At 49.5% G+C, this 20,789-nt stretch overlaps 1 protein-coding gene across 8 annotated transcripts in view; it reads left to right on the top strand.

Moving 5' to 3' along the window:
• Positions 1–20,789, top strand: part of ALS2 (alsin Rho guanine nucleotide exchange factor ALS2) — a 1,241,906-nt gene that overhangs the window by 425,599 nt on the left and 795,518 nt on the right. The gene's annotated exons all lie outside the window — the stretch shown is intronic.

The following is a 20,789-nucleotide window of genomic DNA, read 5'->3' as shown; positions in this document are numbered from 1 at the left end:
TCGTCGCGCCTTGAAACACCTGTGTATAGGCGCGTTACAAATGCCATATCATATCATATCACCCCTGTCCGAAACCCACAGAACAGGCACGAGGAGGACTACAATCCTTCCCACACCCGTACCCATGTGGTCATTGAGCAGACTTTTGGCCTGTTGAAGGCATGGTGTTGCTGCCTTAGTCGGTCGGGTGGGGCACTCCTCTACAGGCATGAGAAGGTGGCCAAGATCATCATGGCATGTGACATGCTGCACAACATGTGGATCCGACGGAACGTGCCCCTGCCCCCTGACATTGAACTGCTACCATCTGGTGATGATGAAGGGGATGCACATCATCGCGGTGCCGATGCACAGGAGGGATGCGCTGTGCGTCAGTCAGTGATTGCACAATATTTCTGACACACATGGCTGCAGAGGGTGACATGATAGTTGGACAGAGGGCACTGGGTGTGGGTGTACATGTACACTATGAACTGTATATGAATAAATGACACATTCGCAATGATGAATGTCCACTCAAGTTATTTTTTTTTCACAAAGGGTGTATTGAAATGTCCAATGAAGATGAAAGTGCACTAACCCTTCACCAGCCTCACCCCCTCCACCTCCCCCTACAACTCCCCCACACACCCTCACTCCCCTCTGCCCACAACTCCCCCACACATGTCCAAACAAGTGTCTGTTGCCTTCATCAGGCTGGCCAGTCTACTTCCTGCCACTCCCTGCACCTGGTGGCGGCATGTCCGGGCGGTGCAGGGTGCGCGACGACCTGCGTAGTGGGCTAGTCTGTGGAGCTCGAGGACGATGGGGGGGGGGCGCCTGCTCCATTTAGGGGGCCGGACGCTCAGCCTCCATTGCATCAGCAATGCGGCCGAGGACCTGGCGGAGGGCTGATACCTGCTCGCATAGTTTACTTGTGCTATCGGCAATGATCTTTCCCAGAGAGGCGGTGTTTTCGCGCCACTCCTGCCTTGCTTGGGCATTGTCAGTTACGAATTGTCGCACCAGGGCAGTTAGCTCCTCCTTCCGCTGCACCCCCGCCGGTACACCTGTGGAGGTGGAGGGTGCTTCAGTGTCATGCACAATTTCTATTGGGTCCCCTATGGGACTTATGGCCCCTTGGTTGTACTACCCCCCCGCTCACAGACTGCTCCGGGGTGGTGCCATGGTCAGAGTCTACTGATGTGAGCTGGGGGGATGGTGCTGGACTTGGTGTGTCAGGCAGGTCGGAGTAGTCGTCCTCCACGGGCACCTACACCTGTTCCTGTGCCTCGTCCTCAGCCAGGGTTGCTGTCGCTGCCGCCTCCCCGACAGAACTGTTCTCTGCTGAGAGGGCAGCTTCCAGTGTGTCCTGTGCCAGTGTGACTGGAGTAGTGGGTTCTGTGTCGACGGCCCTTGACGCCACCAGTGCTGTGGCATCCCGAGGTGGTTTCCTCTGCGGTGCATGACGAGGCTTGTGTTGGGCTTTGGAGGTTTGGAGGCTTTGGGGGTTGAAGGCCTGTTGCCCTCATCCCAGGCCCTGTTCCGGGGTGTGGTCGGCTGTGGGGGTGAGTCCCGGGCCTCGCTGTCATGATCTGAGCCTGTGGGGGTCGAAGAGAGGGACGGCATGAGTGATGGTTTGAGAAGCAACATGCATACATTTGTATAATTGCTCATCTACACAATAGAGGCTAATGGGCAGTGGAGTTTGGATGATCATGTTGCTTGCTATATGGGTGGATAATGCAGGCATCTGTCAGGGTCACTCATGTTGGGGCAGCCGTATGCTATGTGACATGCATATTTGTTGTGGCCTGCATGCAGTGTGACTTATGCCATTAACATCTTAGTGTGGTTTGTGTAAGGTATGGCATTGCCTTGCTGCAGGCATCTGTATGTGTCTGTGCTGCGTATGACAACTATGCTGGGAATGTGAGTGTATTGGGCCATGGCTTGCCTCTTTAGACAGACATATTGGTGGACTATCATCAGACTCTGATTAGTGTTTTCTTAGGACACTCGCCTCCTTCAGCCGATGAGGTGGCCCCACACTCCATGCCTCCCACACCTTCAATGGCCTCTATGTTGATCAGGCTTACACATATGTCCTCCCAGCGGGACAGCTTTATGGGAGAGCTTGCTCCTCCGCCAGTTGCCTTGGCCTGGCTCCTGTTTGCCGAGAGGTTGTTGCGGACTTGCAGTCGCAAGTCATCCCACTTCTTCCTGCAGTCCTTAGTTGTGCGGGGGGTGTTGCCAACCGCGCTGACTTTTTCTGCCACTAGTGCCGAGATCTCCTTCTTTCTGATGACAGCCTCCCTCTTGAAGCTACGGGCAAACACATCAGCATTCTCTGCCAGGGTCTCTGCAAGCATGGTTAACTCATCTTCATTAAAGCGCTCCTTGTGCTGGCGGGAGGCACCCTTTTTCAAAGCCTGTTGAGGATCGCAATGGATTGTGTTTTTAAAGTGGGCCCCCGTGCTCTTTCCCGTTCCTGTGCGATGACGCTACTTCCGGGTCTGCTTATTTACGTTGACCGCTAATGCCGTCTTGATTCATGCCGGTAGTGCAATCTGCGCTTTACTTGATGTCGCTAAGGGCCATTTTCAGGACTTTAGCGGCATACCTTTAATGTCGTTACCGGCATGGCTCAAAGCTCGTGCCCGCGAGGTCGTAATAGCCCTCTATTAGCGGGCTTTTACACGGACACAGTATTTCCTCCATGCCGGTAAGGACAGTTACTTACCTCCAAACTCTTAATGACCCCCATTACATTCAATCAGAAATAGAATTAATTCAGTAGCAGCAATTTGATTTTGATTGTTGACTGATCAGATGAAAACATAGATTTTAGGTATTTAAGTTCAAGCATAAAATACATTTAACAGTATCAATAATCAACGCAGTTTTCGATGCATTGAACAGTTCAACCCACATTCGGTCTTTAGTTAAAAGTTGTCCATCTTTAAAATGTTTTAAAAAAGTGAGATTTTCTTGTTTCAGAGAGATTAGTGCATTCAGTAATAATATGATATATGCTTTCAGGCTTATCCTCCATATTACAGAATCTACAATTCGTACGAATTTACTTATCCTTAGAATAAAGAGCAATTTTGATTTTAGTAGAGATTTAATCGAAGGCGCAAGAAGGTATTCGCATATTGCTTATCAGGAAATATTTTAAGATAATCAGGTGTATAATTGAGTAGTTTTGGTATAAATGCACCAGATTTAAAAGCTGCATAGGTTTGTGATTTTTCACATGTTAAAATCCAATCATAATTATACAGTTTAAGTTTAGCTTTGTGAGGGAACTCCATAAGAAAGCCAGATTAGATGTTCGCATTGTTTAGAATAGCAAGGCAATGATTCTTCCATTTCGAAAGAGGCGTTGGATTTTCCTTTTCTATGAGGTTTTTTAAGACAGGAAAGAGATTTCTCGTGGCAGGAGTTGAGAGTAGGATTTTTCTATAAAGTGAAATCATTGCCCACGCTACGACCACCTTTAAGGATATCAGACCAAATTCATGTCTAATAAGGGCAATTGAGGTACATTGCGGGACCGGTAGAATAGTTTTCCAATAAGTACTTTCAAGGAAGTCCCAGTTGGGCGGTTTTTTCATGATTTGGGAATAACTACAGTAAGTAATTATTGGCATTACTTTCTGCAAGTAAAACATCCTTGCGGGTAACCAAGAGAAGGCTCCATATTTTCTTTGTAAGGACTTTGCTTTAATGGCTAAGAGTCTTATTTTTGGAATGAGTTTCTAACAGGTTGTGGTCACTTTTGGATGTAGAAATGACTTGAAATGCCGCAATGAACCTATTGGCATTGCCGGATATAAAAACATAATCCAAAATTGAAACAGAAGCGCCTCTCGACCATGTCAGTTTGGGAGGAATGTCATTAGAAAATGTTCCATTGATCATTGAAAATTCTCTTGTTTTCATTAGTTAACCATTTATCAGCTCTAGTGTTGGTGGAAGTAGTGGAGACCTGATATAATTTCATATTAAAGTCACCTAAGATAATGGTATTGACAATGCTAGAGTATAATAGAGTTTGATCTAGAATATTTTCTATCTTATCAATAAAGTCATTTGCGGTTGGAGACGCCGGGTTCCAATAAATATTTATGATCATAGTCGCCGGAAAAAATGGATGATTTGGATTATTAGTGCGAATAATCACCGGTTGTATTCCTGAATCAGGGCTTGGCCATGGGTCTATAGTCAGACATGAGTCGTGTCTTCCTGCTAGGAGGAGGCCAGAAGCAGGTCTGCCCTTAGAGGCTTTAGAAGCTGGTACTATGGATACTTGATGATCAGGCCAGATGGGAGAAGTCATCATCCATGTTTCCTGCAAGGCAACAAGATCATATTTATTCAATAATAAGGGTTTAGAAAAGATGAGATGCGAGAAACCACGCGTATTCCATGAGATTATAGTACAGGCATATTGTTGTGGTGAGGATTGCTAATGGTTTTTAGCGGCCTTTTGGGTTGCAAATGCTATCCAACTCCATTTCAATTGCAATGCTTGAGGAGGAGGGCCGACAGAGCTATTACAATTGTAAGCAGGTTGCACTCCTTTGTTCTGATTGAATTGTTGTTTTAGCGCCTGATTGTCTTGAATAGGTATTAGTTGAGGAGGCTTTGGGACAATAACTTCTGTTTAGAGACCTTTTTAGAAGAGAAGGTTTTCTCTGTTGCCACACATAATTTTTAATTATGTGAGAGGCAATAGTCACATCAACAATATCCTGATGGGCTGGAATAGGGTAACTTATTTGTGCAATGTCTGCAGAGTTGATATGTGACAAGCTGGTCAACACCTTGAACCCTTCCCTTAACTCCTCCTCACCTCTTTCTTCTGTTGAGTCAGTTGATTGTTCAGCTTCCTTCTTTTTGCAGAGCTTCCTCGTCTTCTTCTCCTTTCTTTCCTTCTTGTGATGCAAATAGGGGCATGGCTCCTCAGAGGCCGTCGTGACCGGAAGGAACCAGGTCCTGAGGACCCCCAAAGAGCCAGTCCTAAGTCAGGGAAAAAGCCGGTTGGCAGAAAAAACCCTGAATGCCGAGAATGATCCTCTAATGGATGGCGGAGATTCTGAAGGTTGTAAGTATAAGTTTAAAGAGTTGTTCGATATTGTTTACTGGTCAAGGTGAAATAACTCCAGCTCCGGAAGGTCGATATTCAGAGGAGATGGACAGGATCAGTGAAACTATCCCACAGGAGTCTTTGGATTAAGGAGAAATGCAGCCGTGGGAATCCGCTGCCTGGCCGAGAGTGGAGAACAGCCAGGCGTAAAGGTAAGGTGTCTTGCGGGATACTGGGTAAGAGACGGAGTGCTCATGAGACGAGCGGCTTCGCCAGACAGAATCGGCAAGATAACAGCAAGCAAGAAAAGATTGAAGTAGATAGCTAACTAGAAAACGGAATAATGGCTGAGGGAAGTAACAGAGTAAAGAACAGGAAAGCAAGGGTAGCAAGGTAAGTAAACAAGGAAGAGAAAGAGAACCCTTCTCTCCTCAGTGAGTTCTAAGCAGCGTTCGATATAACTGTGCCCTAGAAATGAGAACACCTCGAGAGTGAAAAAAAAGTTCAGGATCCAGGCTATAAGGAATTAAGGGAAAAGTTAGTACAAAGTAGGCTAAGTAACAGGAAACTAGCGTTGAAAGTTCTTGTGAGAAAAACGACGATACAACGCATCAGTGCTTTGGTGCGTGTGACGTATATACGTCACGGCAGCCATCTTGGAACTGAAGCATAGAACGCTGAATGGCACCTCTTACTCCATTTTAGGTGCGTCTCAATCAGCTCCACCTCTTCCACGGCTGATGCATTACAATATGTCTTAATTGAGGGATTGCTTGGAATATTGTCAACAAGGTGTTTCTATTTGGAAAGGAGTCAGAATGGACTCTATACATCATTGTGAATCTTAGGGATTCATCTTTTAAGATCGTCCGATAGCGTTTCAATTTGATTATTCATACAACCGATTTGTTCGGTAGAATTTGCAACTGCCAGATTGGGCATATTTACAATGGGGTTATTTATCAAAATAACGTCCTCTGATTTATCAGATGAAATCCGAGATACAGATACCAGATTTGTGGTCTTAGGTGGCAAGCCTTTTAAAAATGTAACTCTTTTAACCAGTTCTTTCCGTTTTTCCTCAAGAGTCATAAATGGCTTGGTGTCATGGTCTAAATTAACACAAAAAGTGGGTGTAGGCATCGTCTGCTTAGCTTTTTGATGGTGCAAACTAAGGTGTATGGTTTCTGCCATAGATATATTGTTGTTTGAGTAGACCGACATACTCATAAATTGTTCATCAGTGTTAGAGTTATTTACCATTGCAGTACCATTGATCAAATTGTCGGCATTAGAGAGTGGAGGATTAACAATAACAGCCTTACCTTTAAATGACTCCACACTTATGGTTGGAGGGAGAACCTCAATACATGGGATTTCAGGGCTCACTTCATTATTTTTGACCGGGGAGGGGACTTGATGGTCTACGTCTACAGAGATGTTAGCCACTCATTTTTTAGTTTTTGATTTTTGTTTTTCTTTTTTCTTATATATTGGTTGACTTTTTGTTTTTTGTTTTTAGGTTGATTTGCCAGTAGATTTTGATCAGAGTTAAAATCAGACATTCTTTTTCTATTCCTTTTTCGCTTTCTTCGCTTGTTTTGGGAAGGGCGATAAAAGATGTAATTTAAAGGTGGAGCCGTTCAATTAATTTGCTCAGCAGTGGGGTATTGAGGAACTGTAGAAGAGTTGTTAGTTACCATAGGGTGAGGAATTTGGCTCTGGGATTTTGGAAGTAGAGCCATGATCCTCATGTATTGTCTCCGTCTCGCCTGGTAGAATGTTATTCATAGAAGGTATATCAGCAAGGGAGGTGAGGGTTGAAGTAATGGCAGCTTCGACAGTTGTTTTAATTATTTCTGGTAATTTGAAGACAATCCAGTCGAGTTTTTTGGTTAGACATAAAACCAGAGATTATTGAGATGATGCTCTGGCGTCTAACAGTACAAATAATTTAGTCAATTTAAATATCGTTGTGTTGATAGCAGTTAGGATTCAAGAGCAGGGTTATTTATTGCAGGAAATCCGAAGGACGGGCGAGGCATTGTTCTCGCAAATGATGAAGGTAGAGATGAAGGGGATTCAGGTTAGGAGATGATATCAGCTGGACAATCGGTAGGAAGTAGTTTAAAAAAAAAAGATTTTATTGATTTTATTCAAACAACAAAAAAAACAAACCAAACTTACAGTGGATGCATAATTTGCTCACATATACACATACATTATTGTGTTCTCACCCACTGTATTCCCCGTCCCTCCAGAGCCTCCTTTCCCACATTGTCAGTTTCCACCTCTTGCGGTAGAGAGTCCTCTTCCGCCGCGCTCCTTGAGTCACCATCACTTGATCCATCATACGAGGGCCCGAATAGTTCTGCTATTAGTTGCCTCCAACCCGACAGGGCTCCCGCTTCTCCCTCTAAATCCCCTTTTCACGCTTCCTGCCATGCCACTGTTTCTGCCTCCGCCCACTTCTGCAAGTCCCTCCACCATGTTTCCAGTTTGGGCCTGTGACATGCTTTCCATCCCATTGCAATCCTTCTCTTTGCCAGGACGTATGCTAGATCTTTTAATTTACTCACATGTTTGAGCTTATGCAGTCTGGGGAACCCTCCCAACAAACAAGCCCACGCAGTATCCACCTTCATACAGATCCCCTTATCTTCCATTTTCTGTGCTATGTCCCCCCAATATCTCACTATCAGTGGGCATGCCCAGAACATATGCACCATCCCTGTATTTCCCTCATTACATTTTGGGCACACTTGGCTTCCGGCGTTTTTAAATTTAGCTATCTTTAGTGGCGTCAGGTATGCCCTGTGTGTTATGTACAACTGTATCTGCTGCAGCCTGGCATTTCTCGATACTTTTTAATGATATGCTTGTGCCCTTTCCCACATCCCATCACTCATCGGGTCCCCCACTTCTTCTTCCCAGTCCAGTCTAAGTTGCACTACCTCCTTGCCCACTTGGGTCATTATCATTTCATACACTCTAGATGTTTCGTGCCCCCCTTCTGCCATGTCATATATCATATCCAGAGTCCGGTTCCTCTGCCAGTTCCACCTCGGACCAGGTGTCTTTAATACGCTGCACCATCCCATGATACGTAATATATTGCCCGGCACTCAACCCCGTTTGTTCCACCAGCTCCTCAAATTCTTGTATCTTCCATTGCCATACATCCCCAATAGTTGCTATTCCCACCGGTTCCCAGTGCTTCCTAATCATTAACCTTAGTTGCTTTTCTGTTCCCACCACTGTTACCAGTGGGATCTGCGCGGTGCACAGGGATGGCTTGTCCATCAACCGGCATGCCCTTTGCCACATCCCCCAACCAAGACCCAACATCCTTGGACAACCTCCCAGCTCCCGTTTGGGCAACCATATCATCTCCTTCAGGAAATATGGGGCACAGTCCCCTGGTTGCAGCCTATGTTCTAAGGTATGCTCCTCAGAGAGCAATTTGGCTACATGTTATAATTGGCTCGCTATATAATAGACTTCCCAGTTTGGTAATTTAATACCTCCTTTCTCGTACAGATTTTGTAGTTTCCACAGGGCTACCCTGTTCCTCATCCCGTGTCATAGAAATTCCCTACATAGGCTGTCCAGCCTGGTAAAGAATTTCCGAGGTATGGAGTATGGGATGTTCGCGAAGCAGTGCAACAATCTGGGCAATGCCACCATCTTGAGCATCGCTCCTCGCCCCATCATTGCCAAGGGGAGTTTCGCCCAGAACTACATGCTATTCTCCAGTTTCTTAACCATTCTCTCTGTGTTATGCTTGTGTTCAGCTTCTACCGTAGGGTAAATGTCTACCCCAAGATATCTGAAGGTTGTGACCTCCCACGGTATCTGTAAAACCGGCAGCTTCTCCACCGAGAGCCCTCTATATCTCCCCAGCGGAAACACACAGGACTTACTAGGGTTCACAGCTATACCTGATAGCTCTGCAAACCTCTTCATAACTTCCAGTATATATTGAAGGTTCTCTTGTGAGTACCGCAAATACAACATGTCATCTGCATATACTGAAATTAAATGCAATGTCTCCCCAACAACAATGCCTATTGCATCATATTGCTGCCTCAAATAAATCGCCAAAGGTTCCAACGCTAAGATATACAGCATGGGGACCAAGAGCATCCCTGTCTGGTACCTCTACCAAGTTGCCACCTCTCAGAGATCACCGTTCCTGTCTTCACTCTCGCTAGTGGCGCACTATATAATAGTTCTACCCAATGAAGATATCCTGGCCCTATACCGTAATTGGCTAGGGTCGCTTTTAACCAAGGCCACTTGACCGAGTCGAATGCCTTAATCGCGTCCAGTGATACTATCACCATCTCGCCTGTGTCCCCGTCCGTGTGTTCGACCACTCAATGGAGTCGCCTCAAATTATTCAAGATATTTCTATTCGGACATATCCTGTCTGGTCAGGATGTATTAACTTATTGATAACCTTCTTTAGTCTATTTGCCAGGACCGCTGTTAGGATCTTACTATCTTGATTCAACATCGACAGGGGCCTATAGGATCCGCAGTCACTACCAGGCTTATTGGGCTTGGGAAGTGGTATTATAACCGCTTCGCGTAAAGATTCCGGTAATTTCCCAGCTTCATATGCTTCATTAAGCATCTCCAGCAGCGGGGGGGGAGTACCTCTGATTTATATGCCTTGTAAAATTCACTCTGGAGTCCATCGACTCCTGGGGTTTTGCATGTGGGCAACTGCCTCACTACTTCCACTAGTTCCTCTATGGTGATCGGGCCATCTAGCTCCTCCCGCTCCTCTGCACTAATCTGGGGTAATCCAATATCTTCCGGTATGTCCTCTAGCTCCCCTCTGTTACTCTCTGTCACATCCCCATACAGGCATCTGTAGTATTCTGCAAATTCCTCATTAACCCCCTCTTGCGTATCCACTATGTCGCCATGGTCTTTTACTATTGTTCTGATTGGGGGCCTAGGGGTCTCGTTCTTGTAGAACCACTCTAGGACTCTCCCTGGTTTGTCTCCTTCAGCATGTTGTCTCTCTATGTACCTTTTATAGTTGAGATTGCATAAACTCTCCCAAAGTCCTGCACATTTCTGCTGCAGACCCAATGCCGCTTCTGTATCTCCCTTCGTGTTACTACCCCGTTCCAGTACCTTTTCTAGCTCCTTTTCGGAGTCCTGTAATTCAGCCAAGATCCCATTCTGCAGCCCTTTCGACTTGGCCATGGCAATTCCCCTCACTACTACTTAAAATGCTTCCCAGAGCGTGCCCGCCGTCTTAACACTGCCAGTGTTTATTTCAAAGTAACTTATTATTTCCTCTCGCATACCCTCCCTAAATACACTATCTTTAAGCTCCTCTGCACGCAATCGCCATATGGGTATCCTTCCCCACGGGGGTCGGTATTGCCACAAGAGTATCAATGGCGAGTGGTCTGAGAGGACTCTGGCTTTATATTCCGTCTGCGGTATTTCGATAATTAGTTCCTCCGTGCCAAACACATAGGGCCTCATTACGACCCTGGCGCTAAGTGACAAACGATGGCGGTAAATGCTTACCGCCATCGTTTTCCGCCAGGTCCGATCATGACTCCTGACCGTAAACTACGATGCCAATAGCGGCATCGTAGTTAACGCTGCCGCTAACTGCGCTAAGGGTGCGCGCACGCGACCGCCCACACCGTACTTAGCACCATGGCGGAAAGGCACGCAAATGCCGACCCAAGCGGACATGCACCTAACCGCCATGGTGCAAATAACGCCATCGCGAACCAACCGTAAAGGGCCAATTCAAGTGAATGCAGCTGCCACAGGTGCACAGAAACAGCACAGGTGAAGGCAATACAGACTCAGGGGAGTACAAAAAGAGCACACCCCACCCCTACCCACACCCAGTCACACTCCACAATGATGCCAATACGACTAGCAATGTTGGGGCTGCAGGACCTGATAGCAATGCATGTGCTACTACAACAGCAACAACAACAACAACAACAGGCAGCACAGAGGAGACGCAGGAGGAGAAGGAGGGCAAGGCAGGCCCAGCAAGCCCCACCAGCACAGCCAGTGCCACCACGCAGGCAGCCCCCAATCCCACGCATCAGAGCCAATCCAAACAACCTCACTGCTGAGCAGATCCACACCCTGTACCGTTTGGACCGGGACACCATCACCGCCATCGTAGACATGACACGCGACGACATCGTCAGCATGATAGAAAGTCCAACCGCCATCCCCCCCTACTGAAGGTAGTGGCTGTACTCCACTTCCTGGCCACAGGCACCTACCAGCACACAGTGGGGCACCTGCATGGCATTTCACAACCATTATTCTCACGAACACTCATCCAAGTGCTCGATGCCCTCCTCAAGCACACAGACGACCACATCTCATTACCACGGACTGCCCAGGAGATTGCAAACACCAAAGTGGGTTTCCATGCACTAGCCAGCATACCCGGTTGCATTGGTGCCATCGACTGCACCCATGTGGAATTGGTGGTTCCACGTGCCATGGAGGTACCGTACCGCAACCGGAAACAGTTCCACTCTATCAACGTGCAAATGGTCTGTGACTCCAACAAGATCATCACACATTGTTGTGCCCGATTCCCCGGATCAACCCATGATTCCATGGTCCTGAGGAACTCCACAATACCACGCTACATGGAGCGACATGCAGGCCCAAGATCCTGGCTACTCGGTGAGTGCTATGTCATGGAAGTGGGCATGGGAATGACGTACCAGTGCATACTCCACCTGGCAGAAAGGGGGGGGGGGATGATGCATACTCCACCTGGCAGAAAGGGGGGGGGGGATGATGCATACTCCACCTGGCAGAAAGGGGGGGGGATGATGCATACTCCACCTGGCAGAAAGGGGGGGGGGATGATGCATACTCCACCTGGCAGAAAGGGGGGGGGGGGATGATGCATACTCCACCTGGCAGTAAGGGGGGGGGGATGATGCATACTCCACCTGGCTGTGAGTAACACAGAGAACGGATACAGAGGAAGGCCACTCACAATGCACAAAACCCCTCTGCATACATAGGGTGATGGCATGCAAAACAGGCCATGGCAGCAATGAGCATATACTGGTTGCATAGTGTGAATCAATTAGTGCATGTAGAAGTGAGCCAAGGTAACAGTTCCATGCCAGCCATGGTGGAACATCATGTTCCTGATCAGACAACATGACTGACACATACATTCTCGCCTACATACAGGTGATGCAGCCTACCCCCTGAAGAGGTGGCTCCTCACGCCAGTCCGGAACCCGCAGAACCAGCACGAGGAGGACTTCAACCGTGCACATACACGTACTCGTGTGGTCATAGAGCAGACATTCGGCCTCCTGAAGGCACGGTTCCGAAGCCTCAGCAGGTCTGGTGGGGCACTCCTGTATGGCCATGAGAAGGTGGCAAAGATCGTCATGGCATGTGTCATGCTGCACAATATGTGCGTCAGACGGAATGTGCCCCTGCCCCCTGACGCAGAACTGCAACCACCTGACGATGAGGATGAGGATGAGGAGGGTGCAGATGGGGCGCCACCACATGGAGGAGGCGATGCACAGGAGGGGCGTGCCATGCGCCAAAGTATCATCAACCACTGCTTCTAGCACACACGGCTGGTGTTCATCGCATGGAGACTGCACTTGGGGCACTGTGTGTCTCTGGGGCATGCACACTGTGGACTGTACACCAATAAAGCACACATACGCAATGAAAATGTCCACACATTTCCTTTTTTTGAAAGAAAAAAGTGTATTGGAACTATGAACTGTCGTGTCACACCCCCTCCCACCTCCCCCCTGCACACCCCAACACACCCCCTCCCACCTCCCACCTCCCCCCTGCACACCCCAACACACCCACTCCCACCTCCCACCTCCCCCCTGCACACCCCAACACACCCCCTCCCACCTCCCACCTCCCCCCTGCACACCCCAACACACCCCAAGTAGCTGTCAACAGATGCCTGTGACAGTGTCCACAGGCCGTCACAAGCCCCCTCTCCCGGCACCCGGGGCACCCCTGGCTGTGGAGCGCAGGTTGCGTCCGGAACGGCGCACGGGGCTGCTCTGCGCAGAACTGGCAGTGGAGGATGTCCCTGGCTGCTCCTGTGCATGCACGTCCTGTCGTGTGTGGGTGAGGCCAATGACCGCACGACGCAAGGCCGCAAGTTCTGCACAGATGTCCCTGGACATGGCCTGCATGGCATCCCTCAGGGTGGCAGTGCTCTGTGCCACTTCCGCCCTTAGTGTCTCCGTGGCCTGTTCAATGCTAAACCTAGCCCCCACACATTCCGCGGCATGCTCATCCAGCATTGCGGACAGTTGATGCTGCCGTTGAGTGATGTCCTCGAGGGACGGCTGGCCGTGCTGGCCCATGGCCAGTGCAGGTGGAGTGATGGAGGGGCTGGTCCCCTCCTGTGGAGTGTGGACAGGGCATGGGGTGGAAGGCCACTCCTCTGCCTCAGTGTGCCCCTGTGTGTCGCCCTCATGGGGGCTGGCGTCTGAGAAACAGGGGGAATGTAGTTGGTCAGTGGGGCTTCTGTCCTCCTGCTCCATGTCCGAGTCAGAACATGCAGCTGTTGCAGCTGTCTCCCCGATGTTGCTGCTGGCCGCTGACCCCCTGCCTTCTGTGGCAGGCAATGTCGGTGGAGGTGGAGCAGCTGCTGCTGGCCTGCTGCCAACAGGGGTGCTTGCCGGTGGGACCTCCGGTATGCCTGCAGTGGGACCTGCTTGTCGTGGGGTCTGCCTCACTGCAGCTGAGGTTGAGGGTGCAGGGAGGTTGTTGGTGGACTTCGCCCTCTTCGGCGCAGGGGTCTCCTGGTCCTCTGGGTGTGATTCTGTGCCTGTGGTGGAGCAAAGGTGGGAGGGCGTTATTGATGGGTATACGGACTTTTGAATGACAATGGTTGACATTATTTTGGCCAGTGGATGAGGCAGATTTCAGGCAGTGCCATGCAGGTTGTCTCCTTTTGGTGTGGTATGTGGATGCAGGTATGCGGGTGCCAGCAGTGTATGCAGGGTGGTGCTCGCATGTGGCTATGGGCAGTATTGATTTGTGTTGCATTTACACTCTAGGGCAACCTTGTGCTACACATGATTGGACTGCTGTGACTATGGCATGTCTTGTATGAGGCACCTACCTTCATCGCCTGATGTCGGGGCTCCCCTTTCCATCCCTCCAACGCCTTCGATGGATTCCATGCCGATGGTGCCAGCACAGATCTCCTCCCACGGTTGGAGTTTCAGGGGGGATTCTGACCCTCCACCGGTTCCCTGGGCAAGGTTGCGGTTTGCCGAGATGACGGCTCTGACCCGTATGCGCAGGTCATCCCAGCGTTTCCGGCACTGCTGTGGGGTGCGGGGTACGGTCCCCACCGCGCTGACGCGCTCAGCCACCAGGGCCCAGATGGCCTTCTTCTTCCCGATTGCTGTCCGGGTCATTTCAGGGGAGAAAACAACACCTGCGTTGTCCTGCAGGGTCTCCGCTAGCATGCAGAGTTCCTCCCGGCTGAATCGCTCCTGGCGCAGGCGGTCACAGGCCTTTTTCACGCATTTTGGCATTTTCGGGAACTTGGGTGGGTGGGTGTTTTGTTGGGACAGGTGTCAGGGTTGGGTCTGGTGTTGTTTGGTAGGATGGCGATGGATTGTGTTTTTAAAGATGGCCGACGGGCTGCTTCCCGTTCCGGCGCGATGACGCTATTTCCGGTTTGGCCTTTTACGGCCGCCACTAATTACGGTGGCCGTAAATTACGGTGGCCGCTACTTACGCTGGCGGATGGGCACCTTGCTCGCTTAGCGATGCCGGTAGGGGCCTTTTCCGCCATGGCGTTATTTGCATTACCGCCATGGCGTAATGCTCGTGCGCGATGGGTCGTGATGTGGCGCTCTTTACGCCATCGTCCCACGGCGTAAACGCTCATTACGCCATGGCGGTAATGACGGGCGCTTACCGCCAGGGTCGTAATGAGGCCCATAGTCTAGTCTAGTATATAGGCTCTGTGGGGCTGCATAGTGTGAATATTGCCTGTCCTGCGGGTGACATGACCTCCATGCATCTATCAATCCAAAATCCGCCAACAACGCATGCTGTGTCTTTGCAGCCGGGGTGGGTCTATCTACTTTACCGTCTGATCTATCCAGGTTGGGGTTTAGTACACAATTGAAGTCTCCCCCTCACAATACTGCCCCCCCTACACTACCACTGAGTTTACCATACAGGATTTTGAAGTACGCAGCCGTGTCCTGGTTTGGAGCATAAGCGTTTACAATGCAGATCTCTCTATTTTCCACCATCCCCTTCATAACCACCATCCTGCCATCTGCCTCAGCCACAGAGCTCAGCAGCTGGAACGGGACATGTGGGGCTACCAATGTGATTACCCCTCTTGCATAGGCAGAATATGCTGCCCCTACTACTGTCCCTCTCCACTTCTTTCGTATCACCTCCAGTTTCTCCTGCGTTAAATGAGTTTCTTGTAACAAAGCTATGTCTACTTTCTGTCTGTGCAGGTACATCATGACCTTGTTCCGTTTCAAATAGCGATTGAGCCCCCTAACGTTCCAAGTAATTATCTTAAGGTCTCCCATGATTCATCTCGTTTTCCCGGGGGTGTAGGCTCGCCCCATATCGCCTCCCCAACTACAACAAACTACTGCACACAATTCCTTCCCACCCCTCTCCCCACCCTACCCCAACAAATGCCCAGCTCCATCCCTGGATCTCAGGCTCTCCCGCTTTTGGGTCTACCCCGGATTCCCAGGCCAAGACCCCAGCAGGGTGTCACCGCACTAAGGGCGACCTAACTAAACTCTAAATGGGGGAATGAAGATTGGCCCTGCAGGGCTCCCTAACAAAGCTATAGTCATAGTGCTCATGAATCATGTGTTCCCCTCTGCCTGGCAATACCAGTCAACAAGCTGCTTCAGCTTTTATAATCAAGACCCACAATTTTAAGTCCTGACACCCCCCGGTTCCTCCCATGCTCGTTACTTACCTTCTTCACTTCCTTCTCCCATCTGAACCTCTGACTCCTGGGGGCAGCCCTGCGTGTCGAGCCATCCCATAGCATCTTCCGGAGTTTCAAAAAACAAAGTTCTGTGTTTGTGGAAAACTTTTAGTTTCGCCGGGTATAGCAACATGTATTTATGTCCCGCTTCTCGCAATCTTCTCTTGACGGCCCCAAAGTTCATTCGGCTCCGCTGCACCATCAGGGTATAATCCGGATAAGCTGTTATGTTTGCCGTCCCTCTCTGTATTGTCCCACCTTTATGGAAGTGTTCCAGGATCCTTTCTCGGTCTCTGTAGTTAAGGATCTTGGCAATCACCGGCCTAGGTGGATTGCCTGGTGGTGGCTTCCTCATTAAGGCTCTATGCGCCCTTTCCACCGCGAACCCCTGAGACAGCACTCCTCCGGTAATCTCCTTTAACAACATATTTTCAACAAACTCTGTGGGGTTGTGGCCTTCTTCTCCTTCCTGCAGGCCAACAATGGGGATATTATTCCTCCGGGCTCCCCCTCCGCCTCCTCCGCCCTGTTCTCTAAGTTGCCAACACGCTGTACCAAGGCATGAAGTTTCGATCTGTGGGAAGCACAGTCCGCCGTGTTCGGGCCCATCTCCTTCTCGAGGGTTTCAGTGCGCTCCGCCAGTAGCCTAACATCTTGCCGGAGTAGATTCACGTCCTCTTGCACCGCCCCAACCTTGAGCTCCAGCGCTGTTTTCAATTCGGTCACTGCCAGTTGAAGCTTGGTCTTCCAGGCAACCTTTAGATCAGCGATCGCTGCAAGGACCTCCTGATTCGTGCTCATGACGGCAACACTCCCAACGGGTGCCTTGTCTTTGCTCCTGGCCCTTTCCGGGCCAGGCAACGTCTTAGTATATTCGTCTAGTGTGGGCTGCTTACCCTTCAGTCTCAGCGGTTTGTTGGACTTGGCGCTATGACCCCAAGTCGCGGGTCAGCCCTGTCACCTCTAGGTTTCAGTCCCAGCGAGAACGGGTTCCTGCTGCCACCCAAACCTCGGGGGGGGCCCGCCCCGGGAGCGTCTCCGGGCCGGCTTTTGGTCACAGAAATCGAGTGTGCCCTCCCAGGTAGCCGCGTGAATCCTCTCTCCAATTCTTCTATGCATCCAAGGGGGCGACCTAGGATATATGCTTGGTTTTCCTAGGCAATTGCTGCAATTTCAGATCCCTGGCCTCTGGTGTCAGACTGCATCTGTGGTCTCCTTAGCATGCTCCTCCGTCTAGACTCTGCCTCTTACAGGGCACGCCCGCCGGTCAGCGCGCTTATCTCCTTGCTCCCGGGTGGGGTAACACACACTCAGTTCTGATGCCGCCAGCGCCGCTTAGACACAGGGGTGCCAGCAGCTCATAGTCCTGTCTGGAATCCCCTTAGTCCTATCACGGGCTGTCCGTGCCAGCCAGCTGGTCTACTTTCTGTTTCTTCCTCCTCTTTTCAATTGTTAGGGTAGTACCAGGATGCCAGAGCCATTTCTGCAATTGGCCAAAGCAGTGACATGTACTTCCATTATTGCGCCTTATGATGTGCCGTAGGATACTGTAATGTTTCCATTCCAGGCCTTTTGCCCACGTTGCCTGGTGTCTTTGTTGTGTGCTACCACCCCCCCGCGCTTCGTTCCTCACTTTCGGGCCTCTCGTGGTCTTCGCTTCAACTCGGCCCTGTGCTTTAATCAGCCGCTCCAACACCGCGACTTGCGGCAACAATGTTACGTGAAAAGCCTTGTTCGTAGGCTTTTTGATACTTTATATCAGCGCTCCCTCGCCGCGTGCGAGGGGCGCTTCAGAGGCTTAACCGCGTTGGCTGCCTCGCCTGCCTGCATGGGCAGGTCCTAGCGCCGGCTGCACACCGCCTCTTTAAAGTCCTGCGCTCCCGTATTCAGACTAACGGGGCCAGCAACTCCAAGCCGAGGTCTCTTCAAAGGCGCGCGGCCCCCCGCACGGCCTGCACCGTGGCCGCTCACTTCAGGGGCGCCTCTGCCACTCTCCATACTTTTCCTCTCTCATACCTTGCGGCCGCCATTTTGCCTCCTCGGGTCCGCGATCCCAGGATCTCCGCTTGCTTCAATCTGCCGTTTCCAGCATCATTAAGTTACCGGCTTGCCAGCAACTGCTCTACCCTAGTTCATAACCAAGGGCCCATGTTTCTGGCATGAACAGGCCATTGCAATTGCACTATTTTACAGGATGTGTGCCGGATCACCAGGAGCTCTTCCAAGAGCACTTCCTCTCACATGGGCTCCAAGCCACGCCCCCCCATCGGTAGGAAATAGTTCCGGAGAATTTGAGAGCCTGGAAGCATTGGGTTTAGGTAATGATCCAGTCACATCTTTTTGATTATTCAGGGGGTCCATAGTCATAGGAATTGCTTGAGTGGAGTGGGCTATTGAGAATAAAGAATTGGGGAAGAGGGTGGAATTTTAGGTTGATAAGTCGGTGTCAAGAAACTTTCATTGGCAGGAGATGAGGCTTGTTCAGGAATGCAGTCATACATGGTTTTGTCCGAAAGGAGGTGTGGTTTACAAGCGTCAACAACTGTAGCAGGAGGAATGATATAAAGACCAATTGATGGACGTTTTGGAGCGATTTGGGAAAGAGAATTGGGAGCAGATGTATGCGACGGGAGTGGGCCCAGGAGCGGAGAAACATGAAAGCCTGGACCGATATGAACAGGAAGTTGTGGCGCAAAGGCGAGGTGGGGGGATATGTCATGCCAGAGGTTAATCTGTTCATTTTAAATGCGAAATCGTTACTAGCTTTATGCTTAAATCGCCCACTTAGTAAGGTGACTAGGAGAAAAGGACCGAAGTTTGAGAAATGAAGTTTCAGCGACCACACAAGGGCACAGCAGCCAGCTGAAAATAGAATAGGTGAACTCGGCCGTCGAGCACAACTCAGCGTGAGCATGAGAGTCCACGAAATAGCAACAGCCGACATCTACACAAGGCAGGAGGTGCGGGTCAACCATCAGATTGAAGCCAGAACACACAGGAGCATGGAAGCCGCAAGCAAGCGTCCTCACAAAGCAACCTGCAACCACCGCACAGAGCAAGTGTAGGGAAGGTGCAGCGCCAGTCGGGCGCTGAAGCAGCACAGAGATTCAATCAGCGGCTTGAGGAGGGGGGAAAATCCAGTGGGTAAAAGGTAGGTGAAGGTGCATAGACGTAATCAGTGTGCGTGAGAAGAGAGGGTTGGTGAAAATGTGATCACCAGCTTCAAACCGGGTATTGTGTGAACGTTAGAATAGATGGAATGCAGTCAGTCATTAGACATGCATGTGTGAAAATAGATAATAGACAACGTGGGCTGTCAGTGTGTATATACGAGCTTGAAGAAAAGCTTACTTCTAGGAGATTTGAGAATTAGAACGGGCACTCCATCATCCAGCGAGACATCAGACAGTACTCTATGGTACTCTGCTTGGTGCATGTGGGTGCCGAAATATAAGAGAAAAAGCGTTGTAAATATATTATTTAGGGTGGTAATTAGCTTAATATATTAGCAGAGTATAGGATAGGGTTAGTTTACCCCAACAACTAAGTAAAAGTCCAAATTGAAGTCCTTGAAGTTGATGGTTGAAGAAATCACGTAGCAGTAGAGGAGAGGCAGCAGGACCCAGCAGTACAGCAGACGGTACTGTATGGTACTCTGCGTGTTGCGTGCGGGTGCCAAATTCTTTGGAATCACGTGACAGGGGGCATGGCCCAAAAACTAAGCAAAAGTCCATATTGAAGTCCTTGAAGTAGATGGTTGAAGAAATCACGTAGCAGTAGACGAGAGGCAGCAGGACCCAGCAGTACAGCAGACGGTACTCTATGGTACTCTGCTTGGTGGGCGCCTGACACTTTTCATTGCCATAAATCATTGCAGGATGAAAATCTAGAATTCCTTAAGGTGATAACATTTGTCCTCAACCAGGTTGTAGGGCTGGGTCTAGGTGTGTGCTGTTGAAAGGCTTGCTGATTTGCCATCTTGCCTTAACCCCTTGACAAGCAGCCCTGGGGATCTGCCCTATTCCTCCATGGGCAATTGATTGTCTTCAACATTGGCAAGCTACCTACTGCAAGCTTATTCTGTGTGTAGGTTATCAGCAGGATGTTAGTCCTCCTATCTTTAACATTCCAACATAGCTGGTGCATACATCTGACAGTTGTCTAGAGAAGGAAAGGGACCAACAGCAACTACAGTTCCCTTTGCCAGGACAGTTCCTTTCAGCCCCAATGAAGGGCATCATAGGCACTGATCCAATGCTATGCAACCTGGTTCCCTACAAGCTTTCCCTGGTATTGCTAGTGATGGCTTAACCATAAAGGGCAATTCTCATGTGTTAAGCAAGGTGGTGAAGACACATAATACTCACTAAGGAAATGTCCACACAAGAATGCAATAAAAAACATTCTTTATCTTGTGTGAATGGATGTAAAATGTTGTGCAGATTACAGGTGTTAAAATTGTTTTACGAGAGGTCTTTTTGGTGTTCAAAGGTATGATCTTGCATCATTAACAATGTGTGATGTCAAATACTTTGGGGTCCAAGTTTGGTTATTAATATCTGTGGCAAATCACAAGAAGGACCCAGAGTCTGATCTTCTATTTTAACTGCTGGAGTGAAGGAAAGCTGCAGTAAATTGTTTGGGAGTAGACTTGTAATTAAAAAAACCCAGACCCGCTGCGCGTCACCCCACGCG

The sequence above is a fragment of the Ambystoma mexicanum genome, chromosome 9 (assembly GCF_040938575.1).
Source record: "Ambystoma mexicanum isolate Mex_15411 chromosome 9, UKY_AmexF1_1, whole genome shotgun sequence".
Classification (NCBI taxonomy): Eukaryota; Metazoa; Chordata; class Amphibia; order Caudata; family Ambystomatidae; genus Ambystoma; species Ambystoma mexicanum.
Note: the sequence above shows the minus strand (reverse complement) of the source record. Positions and strands in the feature narration are given on the sequence as shown.